General features: G+C 51.9%; 1 pseudogene; it reads left to right on the top strand.

Moving 5' to 3' along the window:
- The first annotated feature begins 8603 nt into the window (after positions 1-8603).
- LOC132377295 (sulfotransferase 1C1-like) lies at positions 8604-20912 on the top strand (annotated as a pseudogene).
- The last annotated feature ends 2729 nt before the right edge of the window (positions 20913-23641 follow it).

The following is a 23641-nucleotide window of genomic DNA, read 5'->3' as shown; positions in this document are numbered from 1 at the left end:
ACTCGAGAAGCCCCTGGAGGAAGAGCCTGCGGAAAGGAGTCTTCAGGGCCAACACACAGGAGCAGAGGTCAAGGTCGGTGAGCCCCCCAGCGGGGCTCCTTCCCCGGAATCAGCTCAGCCCCCCGGAGGGGAACAGAGCCAGAGGTGAGGAGGGGAAAGCGCCTGCCCTTGTTTCTGCTCACACGGGAAGAACATTGTCCTCCAAGACATGAGGGAGGAAAATTAACTCTTCTGCCCCTCATCCCAAACTTTCCTGGAGACACTGTCCCTGGTGCCAGGGTGGCCTTCCTGAACAAAGGGCACCCCCTTCCTGGGGGGTTCACTTGGGGCTCCTCCCTCCCTGCAGGGGGGCCTGGCCAGCCACCTCCACGGAGTAAGGCCCTCACAAAGCGTGTCCTCCAGGGAACATGGCGGGGCCTCCACGGCGGGGCCCAGACCACCCAGGAAGCCGGGCCCAGGCCCTCTGCCCAGGGTGTCACCCCGAACCGGGGTCCCTGCTTTCACTGGAAGTCGTTTTGGAAAGAGCAGACGGGAAAACTGACAGCAGATCAGAGCCCAGGCAGGCAGCCCGCAGAGCTGGGGTGGCCAAAGGGCTTCTCAGCCCTTCTTTTGGCTGCAGGAAAAGATTCCTTCCCCTCACTTGTCACCCCAAGACGGGCTCAGGTTGCGCAGCTACAGACACAGAAGGTCCAGCAGAGCCATTTGTGGGGGGCGGGCAGGACGACGGGCAGGAGGCGGGTCCCAGGACCCTCGAGCCTCCACCCAGGGAGAGGGACCTCCCGAGGCCTCAGCAGAGGAGGCTGACGTGGTGGTTTCACAACAGTGACAAAATCGGGCTCCCGCCCTGCGAGTCATCAGACCAGCACGGGGGGCGCCAGGTGAACAGGACAGGCCCCTGCAATCAGAAGCTAAAGCTCGTTCATTTCTAGATCTCCAGAGCAAAGTTTGCTCAAGTATCACTGTTTCTCTATGCCACTGAAATTGCTTTTTAGTAAACTGAATGTGTGTAGATTACCTTTTAATTTAAGAAAGAATTTGGTTATTAGGTAAATGTTTTTTCTTTTCTGACTCAGTGTAAATTTAAAAAGTTTGAAACGTATCCAAGGAGGTCTGTTCTGCCAACATACAGGATAAAGAGGTTTACGTAAGCCAAAAATAATAGATTAAGGAACTTCCGGATCCAATGACAAGACCAGATTACTTGAAAACCCTCCCAATACAAGCACCAAGAAATTCTAGATGCAGACAACAAAACAGTCCTTTAAATGTGGAGCCACTTGTGGAGTGGGCACAGGACACTCAAGAGGGCTGAGCCACAGGCCGGAGGGGCTGACCCCGCCCTGGGCAGTGGGTGCAGACGCCCACCTGGGTGTTTTAAGGCCTGTGAAAGTCAGGAGGGGAGATGGGGGCCCTGTCTGAGGGGATCTGGAGTTGGATGAGCTTGGCCTCTTCAAAGTGCCCTGGAGACCGCTTCCCTGGTGGCGCAGTGGTTGAGAATCTGCCTGCCAATGCAGGGGACACGGGTTCAAGCCCTGGTCTGGGAAGATCCCACATGCCGCGGAGCAACTGGGTCCATGAGCCATAACTACTGAGCCTGCGGTGTCTGGAGCCCGTGCTCCGCAACAAGAGAGGCCGCGATAGTGAGAGGCCCGTGCACCGCGATGAAGAGTGGCGCCCGCTTGCCGCAACTAGAGAAAGCCCTCGCACAGAAACGAAGACCCAACACAGCCAAAAATAAATATAAATAAATTAAAAAAAAAAAAAAAAAGTGCCCTGGAGAAAACGGGAGTCCGCGCAGGGAGGGGGTGAGGAAGCTTGGGATTTGGAACCCCAGGCCTGGGATGCAGGCCCAACTACACAACCCACTCGGTCCAGCGACCCCTCAAGGCACTAAGTTAATATGAAATTAAATCTCAGGTTAGTGGTACCCTGGGCCCCTGCCAGGGCATGTCCACAGCTTCTCCAGAGAGAGAAGAGCCCTCAGCAGGCCACACAGGATCTGACACGTGTCCCCACAGAAAACGAACTCGCAATCCAAATGGAAACCTCATTTAGAAAGAACCAACTGAAGGACAGACAGCACGGTAAGACACCCACCCCCGCCAGAACTGCAGGTAAAGGGAACACACAGCCGTCAGTATTGTAAAATACGGACCACGCATTGCCAGAAAGAGAACTCCGTGTTCGGAGAAGTCAACACCCTGCAGAGCATCTCTCAGCCTTGGCTGCGGGGTAGGCGAGGGGGCATCTGGGAAGCAGGGGGCGGGGGCCCCCCAGCACACCAGAAACCACAAGTTACCCATGACGCCGCCACAGCCCACATTCACGTTATCTCGGTAGTCAGGAAAACAAATGAGACTTTTGTTTTTCTCTTATACTTTTCTTTAGAAAATTTTAAAACTAAAACTTTTTAAATGGTTCAAAGAACACCTGTGAACGTTCTCCTGGATTCACCCACTAAGATTTTGCTGTACCTGCTCCCCCCTCCCTCCCTCCCTCTCTCCTCCCTCTTCCCCACACACGTGTATGTGTATGTACATCTACACACACCTCTATGTACCAGTGAACATGGACTAATTTAAAGAAGCATCAGAGTGTAAGTTGCAGTCACTGCGGCCCTTCATCCCTGCACAGTTCAGCCGGTATCTCCTAAGAAAAAGACAGTCATTTTCCCTATAAACACACGGTCTAGTCCAGCCTCCCCAGCTGTCCCCATAATGTCTTCCGGAGCTTTCTTTCCAGCCCAGAATCCTGGTGTGTTTTGCGCTGCATTTGGTTACGTCTCTTTAGCCTCTTGTAATCTGGAACAGTGCCCCCAGACCACACCATGTTGTTCTCCTTTGTCGTATATTTCCATGATATTGAATCTTTTGAAAAATTCAGGCCAGGTGTCTCATAGAACATCCCACACTCTGGTTTTATCCAATGATTTCTTCATGATTAAATTCAGGTTAAACATTGTTACTAGAAAACTGCACCTGTCACGTTGTCGATATCAGACCGTGAACCCACCGGGTGGTCCTGCCATTGGTTGCTAAGCGGCAGCACTTAGTCAAGGTGGTCTCCTGCACATCATTCCATACGAAAGCGCATTTTCCATCTATAATCTGTGGGCTGAGATTGTGAATAGCCTGTTTCTCTCCCCATTTTATCCAGTGCTGGTCAGCATCCACTGGTGATTTTTTTCTAATATTCCTTCCCCATTTATTAGCTGGCATTCTTCATAGAGATCAGCTGAGACTTCTAAAAAACAGTCACAGAGCCTGACAGGAGCCTGCCTTCAAAATGAGCAAAGAACTAGCACATATAAAGGGCTGTTGGTCGTGAGTGCAGGATGAGAAACTACAGAGCAACTTAGGAAAAGGCTAGCTGGAGCAGAACTAGCTGAGTCCCACCTGCAAAGATGTGAAGCTGGGATCGCCAGCGATGTAAAACATGTCCACTAAGATGTGTAAGGATAAAGTCATAAACCACGTTAAATAAGAAACAGACAAAAGATCTATGAGTAAAAATAATGACAACAGTTGAAGCTAAGAACGAGTTAAATAACAGACTCAATACAATTTATAAAATAGAGGCAGGCTGAAAAAAATTACATCGACTGTAGCCAGAGATGCAGAGCAAGGAAAGGCTAAGAGATCTGAGGACAGAAAGAGAAGGTCGAACAGAGCCAGCTGGAGTCCCAAGGAAAGAACAGAGAGAAAGGGAGAAAGAACTGAGCACGTTCCAAATCTATGAAACCCGTGATCCTTGAAATCAAAAAGTACAAGTTCCAAGAAAGATAAATAAAAATGAATGCAAGCTTAGATATCATCCTATAAATCTATAAACAACAAAGAAGAAATATTATTTTTAAAATTGGGGAAGAAACACATTTTACTTACAAATGAGCTATTTAAGAGAGCAAAATTTTCAATAACAAAAAAAGGTCAGAAAACAATGGGATAATTAGGCTGACAATAAAGGTCTAGGAAAATGTATACCTGGCAACACTATCTAATGGCTGTGTGGGTGCATCGATAAGTGAACGGATAAACAAAGTGTGGTATGCCCATACAATGGAAGAGCACTTCATTATAAATAAATAAATAAAAATAGAGTATCGATACATGCACCTACAGGGGTGAATCTCAAAATAATTATGACAAGCTGAGTCATGTGTGTGAAACGTATTCAGGTGGAGGATTATAAACAGGGCAGTAACATGACATTTATGTGAACTGCTCCTTGGGCCTTTCCCAGAATGTCATACAGTTGGAATCATTTAGTTCATAACCTTCTTTCAGATGGGCTTGTTTCCCTTGGTATAATACTCATCAAAGGTTCTCCATGTGTTTTCATGGCTTGACAGCTCATTTCTTTTGAGCACTGAGTAATAGTCCATTGTCTGGAGGGACCACAGTTTCTTCATCGATCCCCTATAAAGGCATCTTGGTTGATTCCAGGTTTGAGCACTTGTGAATGAAGTACCACGGACATCTGTGTGCAGGTTTCTGTTGTGGACGTAAGTTTAGCAACATGTGCTTCTGTGTCACCTGTGTCTCTGGTGAGGTGTATGTTCAGATCTTCTGCACATTTTTGATCATGTTGTTTGTTTTCTATTTGTTGAATTCTAGGAGTTCCCTGTACAGTTTGGATAGCAGCACTTTATCAGATATGCCTTTTGCAAATATTCTCCCCAAGTCTGTGGCTTGTCTTCTCGTTCTCTGACAATCATTATATTTTAATGCAGCATATTCGATACTGTCTATGCCTTCAGTTCACCAGATCTAGCTGGGTATATACTGAAAACTGAGCAAGATAAAAATAAAAATGTTGCCAGAAACACAAAGTAACAAAACATGCTAATGCATACTGTCATCCAAACAATAGCTTCTATTCATAAATATACTGAAGAAAAATTAGGAATCCATTTGGACTCTTAGAAAACGTTATTCATGAGTAAGTCAGGTTTTTCCATGTGAGTGTAGGCATCCCCAAGGCCACTGGAGCACAGAGTTACAGAAAGATAGCAAGCATGGAAACAGAATTACACAATATTGTTTGTTACTTTGTTCCCTGAAATCATCACTGTTTCAGCACTTTAAAATTATGAAAAAACTTCCTAGTTCCTTCCTAGTGGAGATGATTGTTTGTTTTATATTTGGGGGAGCAAGGTGAGGAATCAGCTTTAAATAAAACATCCTTGTTCTTTCTAGGTTATGCAGTTGAAATTGTTAGAAGAAAGAAATGAAAACTTCCAGGCTTCGATATGTCCAAATGTCAAAATCTTGCCTCTCAAGTCTTCGTCCTCACTATTCACTATCTACTTTTATAAGTTGGGAATTTTCCATAATAACAAAGTTAATTTTTTTAAATGGGTGCTTAAATACATTGAAATTTAGCAATGTGGCTTATTCCACTGAGCAGCCATGTGGAAAACATCTAAAAAAGCTACCTTTTATCAAAATTACTTTCAGGTGAATCAAAAATTTGAATATGTAAAATAAAATAATAAAACTATTAGAAGTAAATATAGGAGAATTTATTTCTTTTTGGAGATAAGAACGCTTTTCTGAGCAACACACAAAAGCCAAATTCCAAAAAGATTCATGAACATGACTAATAAAAAAAATCTTTTTTTCTGCACAGGAAAAAAATTACCACACAAAGTCAAAATATCAACTGGGAAAAATATTTCAACACATGACAATGAGCTCATTTTTTTAAATATATAAAGACCTCTTACAAATCAGTTATAAAAGACCATTAAACCAATAGAAAAATTGACAAAGAACTTATTAGAGGCAGTTCATGGAAAAGAAACACAAATGGTTTATGATATATGAAAAGATAGTCAACCTCAATCATAAAGAAATGAAAAATAAAATGTCAACATAATATGATTTTTCATTTATTAGAAGCCAGTTATTAAAATATATGTCATTAAGAAATATTTAAGTGAAAAAAATCAAGATGTAGAACAATCCATATAGTATGCCTCTACCTGTGTAAAAATAACTACGTGTCTATATACATGTATCTATATATACATATATATGCATATATGCTTAAATATGCATAGAACATTCTGGAATAACATTGTACAAACTGGTTACAGTAGTTGCTTCTATGGTGGGAGCCTGGAAGTCTCAAGTGAGGAGTAAACATAACTTTCCATCCTGTGTTCTTTTATGATGTTTAAATTTCTTTCTTTTTTTAAAATAAATTTATTTATTTTATTTATTTATTTTTGGCTGTGTTGGGTCTTCGTTGCTGTGTGCGGGCTTTCTCTAGTTGCGGCGAGCGGGGGCTACTCTTCATTGCGGTGCGCAGGCTTCTCATTGTGGTGGCTTCTCTTGTTGTGGAGCACGGGCTCTAGGCGCATGGGCTTCAGTAGTTGTGGCACTTGGGCTCAGTAGTTGTGGCTCACGGGCTCTAGAGCGCAGGCTCAGTAGCTGTGGCGCACGAGCTTAGTTGCTCTGCGGCATGTGGGATCTTCCCGGACCAGGGCTCGAACCCGTGTCCCCTGCATTGGCAGGCGGATTCTTAACCACTGCGCCACCAGGGAAGCCCAATAACTCATTTAACTTTAAAGACATAAGAAAGTTGTCCAGAACTTTCTCTTTTGCCTCAGGCTGCTCTGGACACCGCTCCAGTGGCCCTTTCTCCTCCCTCCCACCCCTTCCTCAGCTCTGCCCTCAGGGACCTTCACCCCTGGACAGTTTCACTCACTGTTAGTGTGGACGGATCGCCATGTTACAGGTGGAGAGAGGCTCCTAAAAAAGGGGTTGTCACTCTCGTTTTATTAACCCCAGACCGTTCCTTTGAAACAAAAGGGACGCAGAAGCCCAAAGAAGAAGACAGGTGATCTGAACCTGCTGGTGGGACCCAAGTCGGGTGAGAGGAGGGTGGGGCTGGAGGGGGGGTGGTCACGGCGTCAGGTGAGGCTTAATTCAACCGTGTGGAGGCCTGCTGGCACAACGACCGTGGAGAGGCTTCAGTGCAGCAGCCTGGGTCTCACACAAGCCCCCTGCCGGTGTGCAGCCCCGGGTCCACGTCCTGCCCCAATCCTCCAGCTGGGGAGGGAACCCCGACTGGCCTGGCATGTGGTCATTGGTCCCTTGGCAGATAACGTTGTCTCAGTTTCTTGAAGTCTTAAATTTATTATAGAAATGTAATAAAGTAAATCCAAGCACAGCATTCCTGTTTTTAAGTTTAAGAACAACCTTGGCGTATTTAGTAAGTTCGTCTCGCGTGCAAGAAACTTCGGCATGTTGGGTTATCTAACAGATGACCTTCTTGCAGCTAGAAGTCAATATGTTAGGAAGCAATTTATTATTTAGACTTGGGATTTTAGGTTGAAAGTTCAGACAATTTTACTTAGTTTATAAATGTTTAAGGGAATTTAAGAATCGCCATATTAGCTTAACTCACTAGATTTGTGAAACTTATTGAAGTAATTAGGACTTTTTTCTTGTTGTTATTGTTAGAGAACTGAGCAACTTAAAAACTAAAGTAGAACATATTAAATGAAATGCAATTTAAAGCACGCCGGGGAATTTTACTAACTAGGCTGATGCAGTCTTTCAGGTGGAGAACATTTACCCTGTTCTTCTACTCCCTGCACCCGTGAGGTTGGACGACGGGTCCAGCCTGAATTCTGAGTCGGGGCCCCTCCTCTGCAGAAGGAGGGGCAGCCTGGACCTGGAAGCCTGGCCCCCCCAGTGGACAACTGCTCATCTGATTCGACTTCAGGTTTGTGCTTGCTGAGACCCCTGTCCTCGGGGGCCCTTGCCCCGGTGCCCCGCTTGGCCGTCTGCCTCTGTCACTCAGGCTTCGGACAGGCCACCCTGATGAGCCAACCTGGGGGGTGATGCCGAAAGCACAGCTTCTCTGTGCACCGGCGCCAAATTAAGTCTCAGAGACACGGTTTTGGGTGAAGGAGAAAAGGAGAGCTTCATTACTTGGCCAGGCAAAGGGGGGACACAGCGGGCTCCTGCCTCGAAAAACTATGTGTCCCCACACATAGTGATGAGGAGCTTTATGACAGTACTTCCCAAGATGGGGTTGCTGACCAGACTGGGGTGTGTGCAGGGTCTCAGGTGGTCGGTCTCCTAATCCTGATGAGCTTCTCTGGTCCCTTTAATCTCGCCTCAGGTGGTCTCTAGGCTGCCCCTCCCTTCATTAGCAGCTGTTCGAATCTGCCCTTTGGAACTCAGGGAAGGTCATGGAGGCTGGAGTCTTGAAGTCTTGCCTATAAGAAACGGGGGACAAAAAGGCCTCCATGCCAGGGAGCCCCACAGGGCCCCGCTCGGTTTCAGGGGCACCACCGCCTCGCCTACCTCCCAGCTGCGCTTCCCTCCGGGCGTTTACCTCCCCCAGATCATGTTTGTTTCTTCGTCATCTTTACACCCCGAAACGAAGCTATTTAAAATGCTCAGGCTCCCACAGTTTTTACTTCTCTTCTCCTTAAACGTAACAATGAATTCCCAATGCATCTCTCCTAACTTTCTCAGGGAATCTTAAAAAAAAAAAAAAAAAGGAATGACTGTTCAAAGCTTTAGAAATGACACAAGCACCCCTTTCTTTTAAGCACCTGTGAAATAGGTCCACATAGAAAGATGTCCTCTGAGGAAATGAAAGATCTCTCCCTGGAGGAGAAATACCTGCAACCAGAAACCAGAGAAGTGAATGGAATCCTCCTGACCCAGATAATAAGAGACAACTGGGAGAAATCTGGAATTTCCAAGCCAAGCCTAATGACCTGCTCATTGTAACCCATGCAAAGGCAGGTAGTTTGGAGAAAGTGGTGGTGGGGAAGCCAGCTTCAGCAGAGCCGGGATACCTGGAGGGGCCCCCGATTTTAAAATCACAGGTTTTCACCACGGCCAGACCCTAGAACAATGAAAACCAGACTCACTTATGAGTTCCAACCCCCCAGGGGCCAAGAGCCTCCTTTTTATTTTGGTCCCTGATAGAGAAAGAGATGGGCAGACTCCCACGTGATCAAAGGACTGGATCAATTACAAAACTACTTGAAAGCACAGAGTCTGAGAAACAGCGCAGAGGTTCCTTCCGGGAAGCCTTGCCGCTCCCCGCGCTCCTCCCCTGGGCTCTCCCGGAAGCGGAGACAGAGCTGGAACTGAGTGGAAAAGTCCACTCAGCATCGGGTCCAAACCTGCACGAGGACTGTGGGAACGGGGTGGGGGGGAACACGTACCAGAATCCTATGAAATGGAGAGGAGCTTGTGGGGAAGTCAGGGTGGGAAGAGGCAGAGAAGCCAGGCTCGTGCAGGGTGGAGGAGTAGAGACCCCAGAGCCCAGAGGGCTGGATGGAAAGTCGGATGGAAGGTCTGAGGACGCTCCGAGTTACGTGCTCATTACTCCAAGCAGTGGGAGCGAGGGAGGTAACCAGTAACCAGTCTGGGGAAGTCTCTCGGTGGCCACGGGACTTCACAAGAGAAACCCTGGATGTTCAGAACCAGGAAGATTCCAGAAGAGCCCCTTCTCCGCAGTTCCTGATCACGCTGGCGTGTATTCTGTCCTCTCTGGCTCAGGACGCCCTCCTTAGCCTCTCTCTGCTCCCATCACACAGCACTGCCGCCCAGGCTTGGGCAGTAAACCAGGGTAGGGACCTCCTGCTTACTCCTGCCGGAAGCTTTCAGTTCCTCAAGAATCACCTTCTGTCTGGCTTGCACTTCTCCTGCTCAGATCTGAACTTAAATTGGTACTGCACCTCATCAGAAAGTTGTTCTCAGTTCACCTTGGAAATTATGCAGTCAACCCCCAGACCCTCCCAGCACTCTCTCTGCAGCCTCGTTGCCCCCTTCCCCCAGTACCTCTCAAACCCGCCGTGAGCCCTGCTTACGCTTCCCAACATGGGAGGTACGTCGGCCTCATCCTGGCCCCCAAGGTCCTCCTCCCTGGGGTGCTCTGGCTTCTTAATGCAGGTGGACACTCTCGTCCTGCTCTGACCCTTCCCTGCCAAGAGACCACCTCGGCTGAGCCCACCTACCCCTTCCACAGGGAGCTGCCCCTCCTCCTCTGAACTCCCATGGCCCTTTGCACATCCCTTATGGCTCTTACTGGAGACCGTTCACCTTTCAGTTATCTGTGTATTGTCTTACCTATCAGTGAGCACCAGGCTTGGCTAAGAGTCAGAGGCACCAAATGCCTTTGGTGTGAAGAGGAAAATGGACACGTGGTGGGCAGGGAGCACAGTCTAGCTCTTTGCCCACCCATGTGTCTATTTACACCCCTCTTCTGTATCAGTTAGGATTCAGTTTGGCTATATGCGTCAGAAAACTCAAAATAAAAAGTAGTCTGGAGGTTAAAAGTCCAGGTGAAATGAAATGGTGGCTGCACTGATCCTCAGAAACCCTGGGTCCTTCAAACTTTCCGCTCCACCATCTTCAGGCTTAGCTTTTGGTTTTATAGTCCAGTGTGACTGCTGGAGCTCCAGCCATCACATGCACATTCCAAACAGCAGCAAGGAGGTAGGAAGGGAGGAACAAGGTCATGTTCCTTCCCTTCAAAGACAGCTTCCCAAAATGTAATGACATGGCCACCTTTAGCATCAAGAAAGACTGAAAACTGCAACCTGTGAGCCTTGAGCTATATGTCCAGCTAAAAATTGAGGCTCTGTTACCTTGAGAAAGAAGAGAAGAATAGGTATGAACCAGGCAAGAAGCAGTCTCTGTCATATCTTATCTCCTCCAAAACGACTGGAAGCTTGTTGGGGCAGGGACAGCGTCTACTTCATCTTTGTGTTTCCGTACCTTCCTTTGAGTCAATATTCTTTCACTCAAGCTACATTTATTCGGTACAAAACCCTATGTGAGGTATGAGGTATGCGGGACAAAGGAGCAAAAGGACAGCCCCCGCTTCAGTAGAGCTCACGGTCTCACAAGAAGGCAGGTGTGTGTGAAGACCCGGACAGTGAGGACAGGGGACAGGCGCTCAGAGCAGAGGCCCGTCTTCCCTGAGTGTCCCTCAGAGGAGGTGATAAGCGAGCTGATTCCGCTCAACACAAGCAAATGTGAATTTTACTGAATATGTGCATAATCAAGGAAATCGAGTGAAGCTGTACAGTGAGTGGGTGGGACTGAGGAGAACTAACCCTTCCAGGCGCGACCTGGACCCAGGAGATTGTGGGCGTGATCCAGAACGGCAGGGACGTGCAGAAGAGCCAGCGGGCCAGGACCTTCGACCGGCGTCCTTTCATGGGGGGGCCCTCCCCCCGCCGCTCAACTCAGGCACGCGCCCGTGGGGACCCGCGGGCTGTAACCTGTGCTGGACTAGTGTGCAGGTGAAGGAGAGTTATCTCCACGGTCGGCCTTCTAGAAAATACTTCCAAAGGGAGCGGGGAAGGAGTTTGAGGACGGTTCAGGTCAACACACTCCCTTCGGCTGGGAAAAAAGACCCCTCAACCCGTCTCCTAAAATACATGATTGGGTGGCTTCAGACAGCGCATTCCTCCAGAGCAGGCACGAACGTCCAGCGCAGTGGAGGTGGGGTGAGGCCTGCTGGCCTCCAGCGAGCGGGAACTTCATTCCCTGTCACTGTGCTACCATCTCCTGGAGGAATGTCTTCTGCCGTATTTTATCTACAACCGGTCTGCCAGAGAATCAAGCTAAACTATATATGGTACCATTATTATCAACAAAGGACGTGCTTCACACCAGAGATACTAAGAAACAACGGCAGGCAGGTAGGCAGCACCCTTGAAGAGTTTGCAACCAATTAGGAATAAAGGACATGTTTTTACAGAGTAAATAGTAGCAAAGTGTAGCTTTGCAATAGGACACAAACCAGTGGTGAAAAGGCACAGACTTTGGAATCAAACAGCCCAGCTGCAGTTCTGGTTTGGATTCTTATCTGGGTGACCTTGAGCAAGTTATTAAACCTCTCAAAACCTAATCTTGCTTCACTTGTAAACTACTACCTGTTGAAAACCCATGATTGACTGGGCCAATTCTTCTAGCACCACTGGTTGAAAAACTTGTCTTTTCTCCCATCGAATTCCCATGGCCCCTTCACCAAAATCGAATAACCATACACGTATACCCATACTGGGTTTTCTTTTCTGTTCTTTTCCACTGTGTGTCCCTCTTTATGCCAACACCACACTTGTTGACAACGACCGTAGCTTTATGTGGTCTGACCGGTGACAGTGGGCCAGCCCCAGCCCGGGATGTACTTCACAGAGACATGACGTCAGGAGGCAGTTGACGGGCTTCAGCATCACTCGGCACCACTTAAGGTAGAAGAAGCTGAGCTCCGGGTCAGAACCCACGCCCGTGGGGCCGTGGCCGAGGCCCTCCTACCGGGGCCAGCGGCATCTGACACCCAGGCACCCGTGGAGCAGGGGCCCACCTGGCTGGCTCTGTCTCAGCACCGCTCCTGGGACGGGGCAGCCCCGGGGGGTCTGCTAGCAAGCCTGCAACCCGGGCTGTCAACTGGAAGAGCCAAAGGAGAGCGTGTGCGCCGGGCAGGCTGGGGGCCTCCTCTGGGGAGAGCAGTCTGATTCTGACCGAGGCCAAGCGTCCTTGCTCTGGAGCAGGGGGTCATCACCTCTTGTTTAAGGTGGGGCGGACACCTGACCTGAGTCACCAACAGTGACCCCTTGATTCCGGGGATCCTTTGTGACTGACGTCCACCAGGTGGAGGCCTCGTTTCCTCTCCCTGGGGTCCACAGTCCCGCCAGGGGATCCTGGGGCTGTAATTTCAATCTCCTGCAACGTGTTTGGTGCATTTGATTGAATTAATGAGGTTTCATAACCTGAATCGTGAGGCAGAGCCAGGGGCCTCAGCGTTTCGGCTGGTGCTGGGCCATCGTGTGGGCCGAGAAACCTGTGTAATCACGAGGGACCCAAGGGGTCCCCTTGGGTTCTCTGCTGCACGAGGGTCGCTCTGCACAGCCTTCCCTCGCTCGAGGCGCCAGCACACGGAGGACAGCCAGGCGGTCGGAAACCCTGACTGGTGGCGTGACATTCCCCTGGCGAGGATGTCAGAGGGGCGGGGTCTCTGCAAGTGCTAACAGGGAGGCTTGGAGAAGCCTGGCGGTTGGTGTGAGGGCTGGAGAGCTGAGGGCTGGGAATTCCGCAGTACTGGGGCCAGGGGTTAAATTTCTGTCCGTGTGGGACCATCTGTTGTTTAAAATGCTTGAGGAGCGTTTCTTTGAGTGGCCTGTCATTTGGGTCCCCTCTATGAGCCCACCGCCAGGGGCTGGGAGGTTGCGTGGAAACCCCACATGACTCCGTGCTCTGGACCCATGACCGCACACCTTAGAGGTGAAATGAGTACCTTGATCTGACTTTGTGGGGTCTGGTGGGCCAAAAGGGAGGAGCATCGACCTGTTTAAGAAGGAGGTGACGTGACGGGAAGCAGAGTTTCTGCAGGAGATCGTAGAGGTGCCCGTAATGGTGGCTGTGAACCGTGGCACCAGCAGAGGCTGGCAGCGGTCCCATAAATCAATCTGCCATAGGGAAGAGTATCCAGAGTTTTGGGGGGAACAATGGGGGCAGTGATCTGCCATCACCTTGGCTGTGTGCCCCATCAGTGGGCGCTGTCCGCCCCACCCTGCTAGGGGCGTGGCATCGCTGGAGGAAGAGTGGTCCAGGGCTGTCTGGGACCCTGGGAGGGGCTCACGGGGGCCTCGGAACAGGCTTGTGGTTTGGATAGGGAGTCCGCAGTGTCGTCACGATGTGTCTCTGGTGTCTGTTGTCCGAGACATGGCGGCCTCGGAACAGGCTTGTGGTTTGGATAGGAGTCCGCAGCGTCCTCACGACGTGTCCCTGGTGTTTGTTGGCCGAGACATGGGCGGCCTCGGAACAGGCTTGTGGTTTGGATAGGAGTCCGCAGCGTCCTCACGACGTGTCCCTGGTGTTTGTTGGCCGAGACATGGGCGGCCTCGGAACAGGCTTGTGGTTTGGATAGGAGTCCGCAGCGGCCTCACGACGTGTCCCTGGTGTTTGCTGGCGTGTGCCGAGACACGGGCGGCCACAATGGACGTGTCTGAGGTCTCCCGGTGGAGGCCCCCCAGGGAGGCTCTCCCTGAACCATGAAGTTATCCTTTTGCCACTGTCCAGACGACCGCCAACCCATCGGCTACTGCCCAGAGTCAGGAAAAATGCGCGCCCTTGGGGGTCTCATTTGTATGGCCTGTTGTATAGCCAAGGGCACTGCCCCCAATTCTGCCAGTCGGGCCGATCTGCTCGACCAGGGGTGCACCAGCAGGGTGACTCGGCCCAGCTGTCCAGCGGGCGGTCACTGGTGAAGAACACAAGGGGCTCCCCGAACTGCTCGAGGGGTCGGCCCTGGGGGGAGCCACCAGCTGCACCTCGATGTCGGTGGGCAAGGGGCTGAGCTCGGGGAAACCTCATCCCCCTGTAATCCGCAAAGCCCCTGACAACCTTGAGGTGCCGTTTCCGCTTTAACAGTGAGGCCTCGGCGGCCGTGCCGCGCCTCTGCGGGTTGAATCCCTGGCCCCAGCAGGATGGGGGCTTGCGTGCGGAACCGTGTGGGCTATGGACACCTCTGTCTCTAAAAGGGCCCAGCAGGCTGCCAGAGTTTGGCATTGTGGGGAGGCGCTTTTGGTCCAGAACCCACGGTCAGCCGGGTGGGCTGTACTCAGTCCAGAGACCCCTGGACTCAGGCACAGTCAGGCGGCCGGTGCTTCTGAGCCCAGAGGGACGAAGGGCCGGGCCCTCAGCTGGATGCTCCCCAGTGGGAAGAAGCCGATTTGCATGGAACTGCACAAACAGGCTTTAGTGGGATGGACAAGCGTGTTGTGTGTTGTCTCCCAAAGGTGAAGAGACCTAGCGTGTGCTGTGCCACAGTGGCAGGGGGCCCGCTGGCGGGGGTGGAGGGATCTCACGGCCCCCAGCGGACCACACCCAGCCCAGAAACTCCACAGAAGTGCCGTCCTTGAATCTCAGCGGGGAGCGGCCCACCCTCTCTGCTGCAGAGCGTGTATCACCGGGTGTAGGTCTTCCTAAGGGCATCCTCAGAGGCCTCCGGAGCAGAGCGGAGCGGAAGCCCGTCTATATGACGCCAGGGGCGGCAGTGGGCTGGCTGGGTGAGTTCAGATCTCATCTGCACAGGTTGTGTGCGGTGGTGGAGACCTTCAGGTAACCCACGGTGAAGGGAACTGGGTGCCCTCGAGAGTGAGAGCAAATAGGGGCTGCACGGCTTCTGTGATTGGGACCGAGCGTGTAAAACATTAGGTGGCCGGATCTGGGGCATCGTAGCAGGCGCCTGAGCCTCTGGGTGTCATCTGCCTGCTCCATAGTACGGGGACCGGGAGCCTTCAGGGCAGGAACCTCTGCACTTAAGTACTGAGAGTCGACTGTGCATCTCCACTTGGCGGCGGCCAGGTTCAGCGCTGGCGCCATTGGGCTATTGCGGGGTGACACGGTGGCCTAACGACCCGGAGGCAAGCGCGTCTCTAATGACGGGATGAACGGCCGCTGTCCCTGCTTCAGCCAGTGCCGTGGCGCATTTACTGTCCACACTGGAGAAGGCAGCTGGAGGCCCGCGTTTGGCAGCTCCCACGAGAAAGGCCAGGAATTGGGGTTATTTCACCAGGCGTGTCTCTGGGCGAGGGCACCTCCACCTGTAACAGGAAAAGAGGAGGCGCGGGAGCCACCTCCACTGGGGGCTGTTCCAGCTTGGCCGAGTCAGTTACCTCAGTGTGAGCCCCCCAAGGAGCAAAGCTGAGGCACAGTAGGATGTGAAGGGGGTTTATTTAGGGAAAACCCATGAGGAGGGAGGTGGAGCGAGACAAAGGAGGGTGGGGCGCCCCAGGACCACGTTCAGTGTCTGGAAATCGGTCCACCTCATGGACAAGCTTCCGGGAACAGTCATGCCTCTGCCTTCCATTTTTAAGTTTTTTGACTTATTTTGACACTTCCAAATTCAGATCCTATAAATGCAGAGTGCACTGAATGTACTAGTGTTTCTTATTGATGTCGGCTTCATCAGTGAGTCTGGAAATCAATGAAATACAGAATATACACCAAGTATCAACTTAGAGATTTGCAGTGAAAGGTGTAGCCATCCAGCAGAGTCAAATGCTTGTCTCAGCTGGACCGTACATCTCCCCTGTGGGCAGGCTACTTTGGAGACCCAGCTGTAGACCCTTCCACATTCTGGGCTGAGCCTTTTCCAGGGAAACCACATGGTCAAGGCTGTTTAGCCAAGACACTCTCTCCTGGGTGCAGGGCTCAGAAATGCAGTGCAAGTGGCTGCTTTTGAGTTTCTCTGCTCTGGTTTCCATGGCACTCCATCACTTCATCTTGTCCTTCTCCCATCTCCAAACAAGATGCCGTCGAATTGAACAGGTTTCCATATATCAACTGCTATCCCATCCCTGATTTGCTGCCCTGAGATTACACCGAGGTCACTGCAGCTTTGAAAACTTCTTGGTTTATTCCCACAGACCGATACCTTAATTTTGCTGCTCAAGAACCAACATGACTTCCTAATTATAGTGCAGATGCAAGGTCAGAAGACGCATTAACACTTGGTTTGTCATCAGATTAACAGCTTCTTTTTGTGAAACTGGGCCTTCTAAAAAATGTACAAATCTTGCAGGCAGCACCGCCTTTATCTGCTGAGAGCTGTCGATCATCTGAGAGTAGGAGGTGATGTGACAGAGCTTAGTCCGAGCTTTTCCTATTACGATAGAGCAGTGAGCTAAGTAGTGCCCAAAGACATCCACACCCCAGCCACCAAAACCCCTGCAAATGCACCTCACATGGTAGAGTGGGCTTTTCAGGTGTGATTCAGTAGAGGATCTCAAGATGGGAGATTATTTGGGTTCCCTGGGTGGCCCTCAGCATCAACACAAGGGTTCTGATGAGAGGGAGGCATGAAGGTCAAAGGAGGAAGGAGGAGAGGAGACACCTGCCACAGAGACTGGAGTGATTCCAGGGCGGAGTCCGGGCTGAGGAGCACAGGTGGCCTCAGGTTCCAGGAACCACAGGGAAGTACATCCTCCCTCGAGCCACCAGCAAGAGCTGGTCCTGCGACCAGCTGGAATTCGGCCCAGGGAGACCTGGCCTCCAGACCGTAGGAGGGTCAACCTCTTGTCGTGCTAAACCTCTACACTTGTGGTAATTTGCACAGCAGCAATAAGAGGCTCACACAGATGGATCCGCAGACTCAGAAGATGTAAGTGTGTGGCCTTCGCTCTCACCCGGACATCTGACTCCAGACCAGAGGCCTTTTCAACAGGCTCCCCATCCAGCCCGGGCTTCCCCTGTTCCAGCTACTCAGGCTTTGGTTTGCAAAAAAAAAAAAAAAAAGCAACAACCAACATAAGCATTGAGATACATGTTTCCTTAATCATAAGACCTTGCTGCTGTGCATCCTTTTTGGCTTCCTGAGCACGTTCGTAAACACTGGAGAGAAGTCCAGCAGGAGGAAAGGGGCAGAGAGCAGAGTCACGGCCGGGCTGGGCTCATGGGAGGAGCTGTGGGGGAAACGAAGCTGAGGCCGCAGGACCGGAGCTAATTCGCTCAGAGGAAAACACCACCTGGGTGACCGGCCTGGACTCATGCACGGTTCTAACGAGTACGTGCAACACGGGGAACAGGCACCCTGCCGAGGGTGCACACAGCCTGGGGAGCCGGTGGGCGGAAGTGGAGGCGTGCAGCAGGCCAGCAGCCGGACCACGGCTCTGCCACTCCCGGGAGGGGACAGGTCACCGGCAGCTCAAAAGGCAGACTTAGTGCCGTCCTGTGATCTTATCACGGATAACAGTCATCTGTGAGGCTGCGGTTCCTGGTGTGCGGATAAGGCAGAGGGTCCCCGCCCTGCAACCTGGTTACAGCCCCCGCTCAGTGAAAGCCAGGGGACCCCCCTCTCACACCCTGAGAAATGCCCCGTGGCCTCTCTGACCTCCAGGAGCATCAGAGCGAGGGTGGCTGCAGCACTTGTCACGCAAACCAGGACACTCTGAGAGAGAAGGGCAGGTTGTCACTGACTACGCTACGACCACAGCTGTAAACTGGAACCGCGCCGGGCAAACTGGAAGGAACAGTCACAGAAAATGCAAGTCTAGTCACTCAGACGGGATGGTCTAAGATTCTTCTAATCACACAGTAACTTTTCTGTCTTGTTTTCTCAGTGTCTCGATCCCCTTCCTGGCTGACTTCAGATCATCCATGTGGCCAGAAATGCCAAGGACTCTCTGGTGTCCTATTACCATTTCTCAAGAATGACTAGGATGGTGCCGGACCCTGGTCCCTGGGGGGAATATGCTGAGACATTCAAAGGGGAAAGGTGAGTAAGAGGAAATTGTGGCTCACGCCTCCCTGTTCCCTCAGCCGCGGACATCGGAGAGGCAGGGCTTTCGCTGACCAACTGTGTTGCTCAAGGTTCTGGGAGGATGCAGGTGGCACTCAGACAGGGTCACTGGCGAGGGTTTAGCTACGACACTATGTAGAAAGCTGTGGGCAGTGTACCGAACCCGACCGGCAATGGTACGGGACTCTGGGGTGTGGCAGATGGGGAGGGGAGGGTCCCTAGCAGGTGGGTTGGTAGGAGACAGTCAGCTACAGGGAGCCTGCAGGGAAATAAACACCATCGTCACCCTCCTGCCCCCCAGGTGGGACCCTGAGGACGGAGGAGCCCAGGGACACCGACCCCAGGGTCAACCCCGCAGCAGAAGGAGACGGAGGGTGGCTTTGGGGGCCGGCAGAGGACACCACGCACGTCGCTTCCTCCCATTCACCATCACAGTGGGGAAAGGGGCCCAAACATCCGGTCACTGTGATTCTTCAGAATGAATTCAAGGCTTCTTTTCACAATCAGCCTGTTAGGGAACAATATTTATCACAAAACGCTGGTCTGGGTACCATGCAGCGATGCAAGAGGAATACAGACCCTGCACCCCTGCCCTTGGGACAGTCTCTCACGGGGGAGCAAGTTCAAGGGTGGAAACATAAACCAGGGAATCCAGGGTACTTTTTATCATCTCTCTAAATATTAAAAATCCCTGTCTCTGCAAATAAGAATTCTGGTTATCTTTACTAAACGTCCTCTTTCATTTGAGACACCCATGCTCGCTTTATGAGCTTCAGGTTGATACGACGCCCCATCTCTCTCCTTCCCCTCAGTGCTGTGGGGCTCCTGGTACGAGCACGTGAAGGGATGGTGGGACACCAAGGACCGGCACCGCATCCTCTACCTCTTCTACGGGGACATGAGGGAGGTGAGGGGCGTGCGGCCACCGTCACTTCCCAGCAGGTCCTCCAGTGGAACCAACCAGTCAGGCCTGCAGGCGGGCCTGACCACACAAGGGCCCCCTCTCTCCCTGACACCCTTTCCAACTCAGCTTTACCCTCAAACGCTGCAACTACTTCTTAAAAAATCTTGTAACTTTCCTTCCATTCACAATTTCCAGAAGATCCTTCCGCTCAGGAAATATCACATGCCTTTATAACCTGATTGATCCTGGCACTTACGAACCATGTTTCTTCACCCACAAAACATGCGTCAGCTCTGTTTGTGTCTCGGGAAATTATGGTGACGATTTATGAGGTCACACTGTAAAGCGCCCAGCTTCCTCACCCAAGACCCACATCTCACACTGAAGTGCAGTCCACACAGCCGCCAGCAGGACTGGTCCCACGTGGGGACACAGGGCTGCTCTCTGCATTCACTGTTATTCAGGCATCACACAGTCACTCTCGTGACCCAGGAATCAGTGCCCTAGAATTACAAAGCTACCTCCTGGGCCGGCGCTGAGAGGTCCTCTGGAATCTAGTCAGACGCCACAGGTCCTCCTTCGGCACCTCTGTGATCAGAAAGAACCGGGCCACAGGACTCTCGTTTCTGGGTCAGCGTGAGATCCCTCGTTCACCCTCTTACTGACCTTCTGTTAAACTCTCGGCAGACCCTGTGCCGTCTCTACAGTCACTTTCCCTCCTCTGCGCCTCTGTGATCTCCTCCAAGGGATGGAGCCGCGCCTTCCCACGGAAGCCCGTGCCCTCCCTGCATGCCCGCGGGCAGCACGCTTCCTGGGCGGGCGTCGCAGGGCCGTGTTCATGTTTCTCTCCCCCCTTGCACGGTGGTCAGCCTCCTCGGGGCTGGGACGGCCCTCACCTTCATGTCCTGCGGCCCCGGGACCGTCCGGCGTTGTCCACAGCCATCCCTTGAGGAAGACACCTTGACTAAATTTGAGCTGATCCTTTAACTCATCCCTCCCCAAACACAGTCTGTCCAAACAGAATGTCATCCCCTAATGGAAAACTCCCAATTATTTGTTTTGTGTGACTGTTCTACGTACAGGATCCAAAGCCGGAAATTCTGAAGATGCTGAAGTTCCTGGAGAAAGACGTATCAGAGGAAGTTCTGAATAAAATCATCTATGACTCCTCCTTCGATGTAATGAAGCAAAACCCGATGGCCAGCTACAGCACCCTGCCCACCAGCATCATGGACCAACGCGTCTCCGCCTTCATGAGGAGAGGTGCGTGAGGCCCACACTCTCAGAGGCCAGGCGGGACTCTGGCCCATTTCCCGGTTTCTGGGTGACGTTTCGTGCTCCTGTGCCTGTTCTGTGGGTGACGCTGCCGGGAGGAGCAGACTCCCTTCCCCGCCCTGTGCCGGCCCCGAGCGGGCGGGCTCACCCACCATCCCCCACCACGCCGGACTCACTGAGGCTTCGCCTCGTCGCCGGGATGCCGGGGGCCTGGAAGAACTACTTCAGGTGCCTCAGAAGGAGGACTTGGGCAGGACTACGAGAGGAAGACGGCCGGGAGCACGCTGACCTTCCGCACAGCGTCTGAGCACTGGGGAGCCTGGCAGAGCCCCTCACTAGACGTTAGACGCTTGGGCCTCATGACCAGGACACTGAAAACTATGACTCCCTTCCCCCCTCCTGAGCTTCGCACACTGTCTGCAGATCCCATGCCACGTGATACACAAAATGCGATCACACCCTGGGTAGAAAGAAGTTTAAAATTAAATCACACGGTCGTTCACAGAGGCCCAGCCACATGCGATGCTGGAGCAAAATAAGCACACGACTTAACCCCCTAACTAGTGCACAGCGCCTGGCCTCCCAGGGTCAATGCTCGTGAAAAGAGAGAAAAGAGTCAGATCAGACCCTTGACACAAGAGGCACGTAAGACGCAAAGAGATGAGGACGGCGCCCCGGGGAGAATGTGAGAGGCACCAGGTCTTATCCCCCAGCGTCCAGAATGAGGGAGACTCGGGGCCGCGAGGCTCAGATGGTGGAACAGGGGATGGGGTCTGACGGAGACGGGGATGGTCTGAAGTCCAGAGACCAAAGTGCGAGGAGCACGGGGTAAAAGCAAGCCTGAAAGCCAGGGAGATTTCATATTCTGGGTAGACCTCTTCGAGAGAGAGGAAAAAAGCCTCAAATTAGCCCAAGAGAAATGAATTAGAGGAAAACACCCAGCACCATGTGCACATAAAGGACAAGGTGACCGTCGGGTCTCTGGGAGGAATCAATCCCACATTATGCTTCGTAAACAGACGCTCTAAGCAGGATTGTCAGGACGGCCAATTTGTTTAGCTGCATATGTAATGTTCTGATTCTTTGTTGTTGTTAAAACCTGCCTGAGAAAGTGCCCAGCCTCATTCACACAATTCGTGCAAAGGTCAGTGCTTTACTTTAAAAGAAAGTCAGGAAGGTTCCTTCTGTGGGATTGGCGCTTTCCTATGCCACCAGATCGTCTGGTACTGAAAATCACCTCCTCCTCCCAGGATCTATGTACGCCCTGTTTGCAGTCCTTGGTCGTTTACCTTCTAAGGCAAGCGTGCAAATCATTAACCACAGGACAGATAATCCCGTGTGGTGTTTGTGCCGACCACTGAGCTGCACCGAGGAAAGGGAGGGGGCGCTGAGCCTGTGAGATTAAACAGCAAATACATTTCCATCGCTGAACACCCACACCTAATGTCTGCAGTTCACCTCTGGGAGCTCCTAAAAATTCAGACAGCGAGCACATAACAGCTCCCGTCCTGCGCACAGTGTAGCCTGGGCATAGGCAAAGCTTGTCTTTCTTCTTTCATAAATTGTAAAATTCTTCTTGATTTCATTGTAAAAGTAAATTCCACTCATATTCTCAATAAATCTCAGGCACAGAAAATATGGATTTCTATCTTACAAAGCTCTGCTCTGTCCTTTTAAAAAATACTTGCAGTACTGTGAGGAAGAATTAATGGATTAATTCTTTATTTTTTAATTAATTAATTAATTTATTTTTGGCTGCGTTGGTTTTCACTGCTGTGTGCAGGCTTTTCTCTAATTGCGGCGAGCAGAGGCTACTTTTCGTTGTGGTGTGAGGGCTTCTCACTGCAGTGGCTTCTCTTGTTGCAGAGCACAGGCTCTAGGCGTGCAGGCTCAGTAGTTGTGGCTCGCGGGCTCTAGAGCGCAGGCTCAGTCGTTGTGGCGCACGGGCTTAGTTGCTCCGCAGCATGTGGAATCCTCCTGGACCAGGAATAGAACCCGTGTCCCCTGCATTGGCAGGTGGATTCTTAACCACTGCGCCACCAGGGAAGTCCCAGTGGATTAATTCTTAAACCTTTCTAGGCGTCTTCTCTCCCTCTCTCTCTTTTCACTCCGTGGAGTTAGAGCTTTACTGGAGGAATCTGGTGACCAGCTTTCTCCTCCTAAGAGGTTTACTTTTAGTTGGAAAACCCACCATCTCTTCCTCATCATCCTCATCCTCCCTTCTCTCTCCCTCCGTGGGTTGTTGATCTAGGGTCACAGGGGTTGGAAAACCATGGCCCGTGGGCCAAACCCAGTGTCTGGTATGGCTGGAAGATGAGAAGCCTGTTGTATTTTCAAAAGGTTGTTACAGAGACAACAGCACGGATGTGACCCACAGAGCCTGAAACCTCCACCATCTGGTCTCGTACAGAAGGGGGTTGCTGAGCCCTGGTCCAGGAGAAGCCCAGCCAGGTCCATCCTGTGGGCAGAGCCCCCGAGGCCCCATCAACCCAGCAAGGCCTGTGCTCCCCGTTACCCCACTCCTGTTCCGGACGGGGGACAGAAAACTAGCACAACCCCTCCCAGTACCCTCCGCTGTCCAGGTCCCAGGGAGATGGAAGTTGGTGGAACGTTGGGTCACCCCCAGCTTCCAGCCCAGCCAGAAGCTGCCACCAGCCTCAGGCTGCTCTTGGGAGACGTGGGGCCCCATTTGGGGTTGGTTCCCAGAGGCAGACCCTGAGCTGAGGACCACGTGCTCCCAAGAGAGACTCATGGTTCGGGGGGGGGGGGGGGGAAAGGGGGAGCAGGCTGGAGGGGCAGGAAGGGGTGGGGACTTAGCCCAGCTCAGCCCCACCTGATCCTCAGGGGCTCTGGGGAGGGCCCATCCTCGAGGCATCGGTCCTCCCTGGGGGGAGAGGTCAGCTCCCAGGCTCTCGTGCCCTCAGAGCATTGGGCAAAGCCGCCCAGCACCCAGGGCACCCTGCCTCTGAAGGAAGCCGCCCAGGCCCGTCAGAAGGAAGCACAGAGCTGGGACGCAGCAGCCTGGGGGCATCTGGGCAGAGCACCTGCGGGTCCCCGCGTTTCCAGAGCTCCAGTGGGGAATAGCCCCCTTCTGAGTCCCATGTGGAAAGCTCCCTACCAGGAACCCCGAGCTCTGTGTGCCTGAGAGCCTCATCCTGGAGTGGGAAG

The sequence above is a fragment of the Balaenoptera ricei genome, chromosome 13 (genome assembly GCF_028023285.1).
Source record: "Balaenoptera ricei isolate mBalRic1 chromosome 13, mBalRic1.hap2, whole genome shotgun sequence".
Lineage (NCBI taxonomy): Eukaryota > Metazoa > Chordata > Mammalia > Artiodactyla > Balaenopteridae > Balaenoptera > Balaenoptera ricei.
This window is presented reverse-complemented; position numbering and strand designations above follow the sequence as displayed.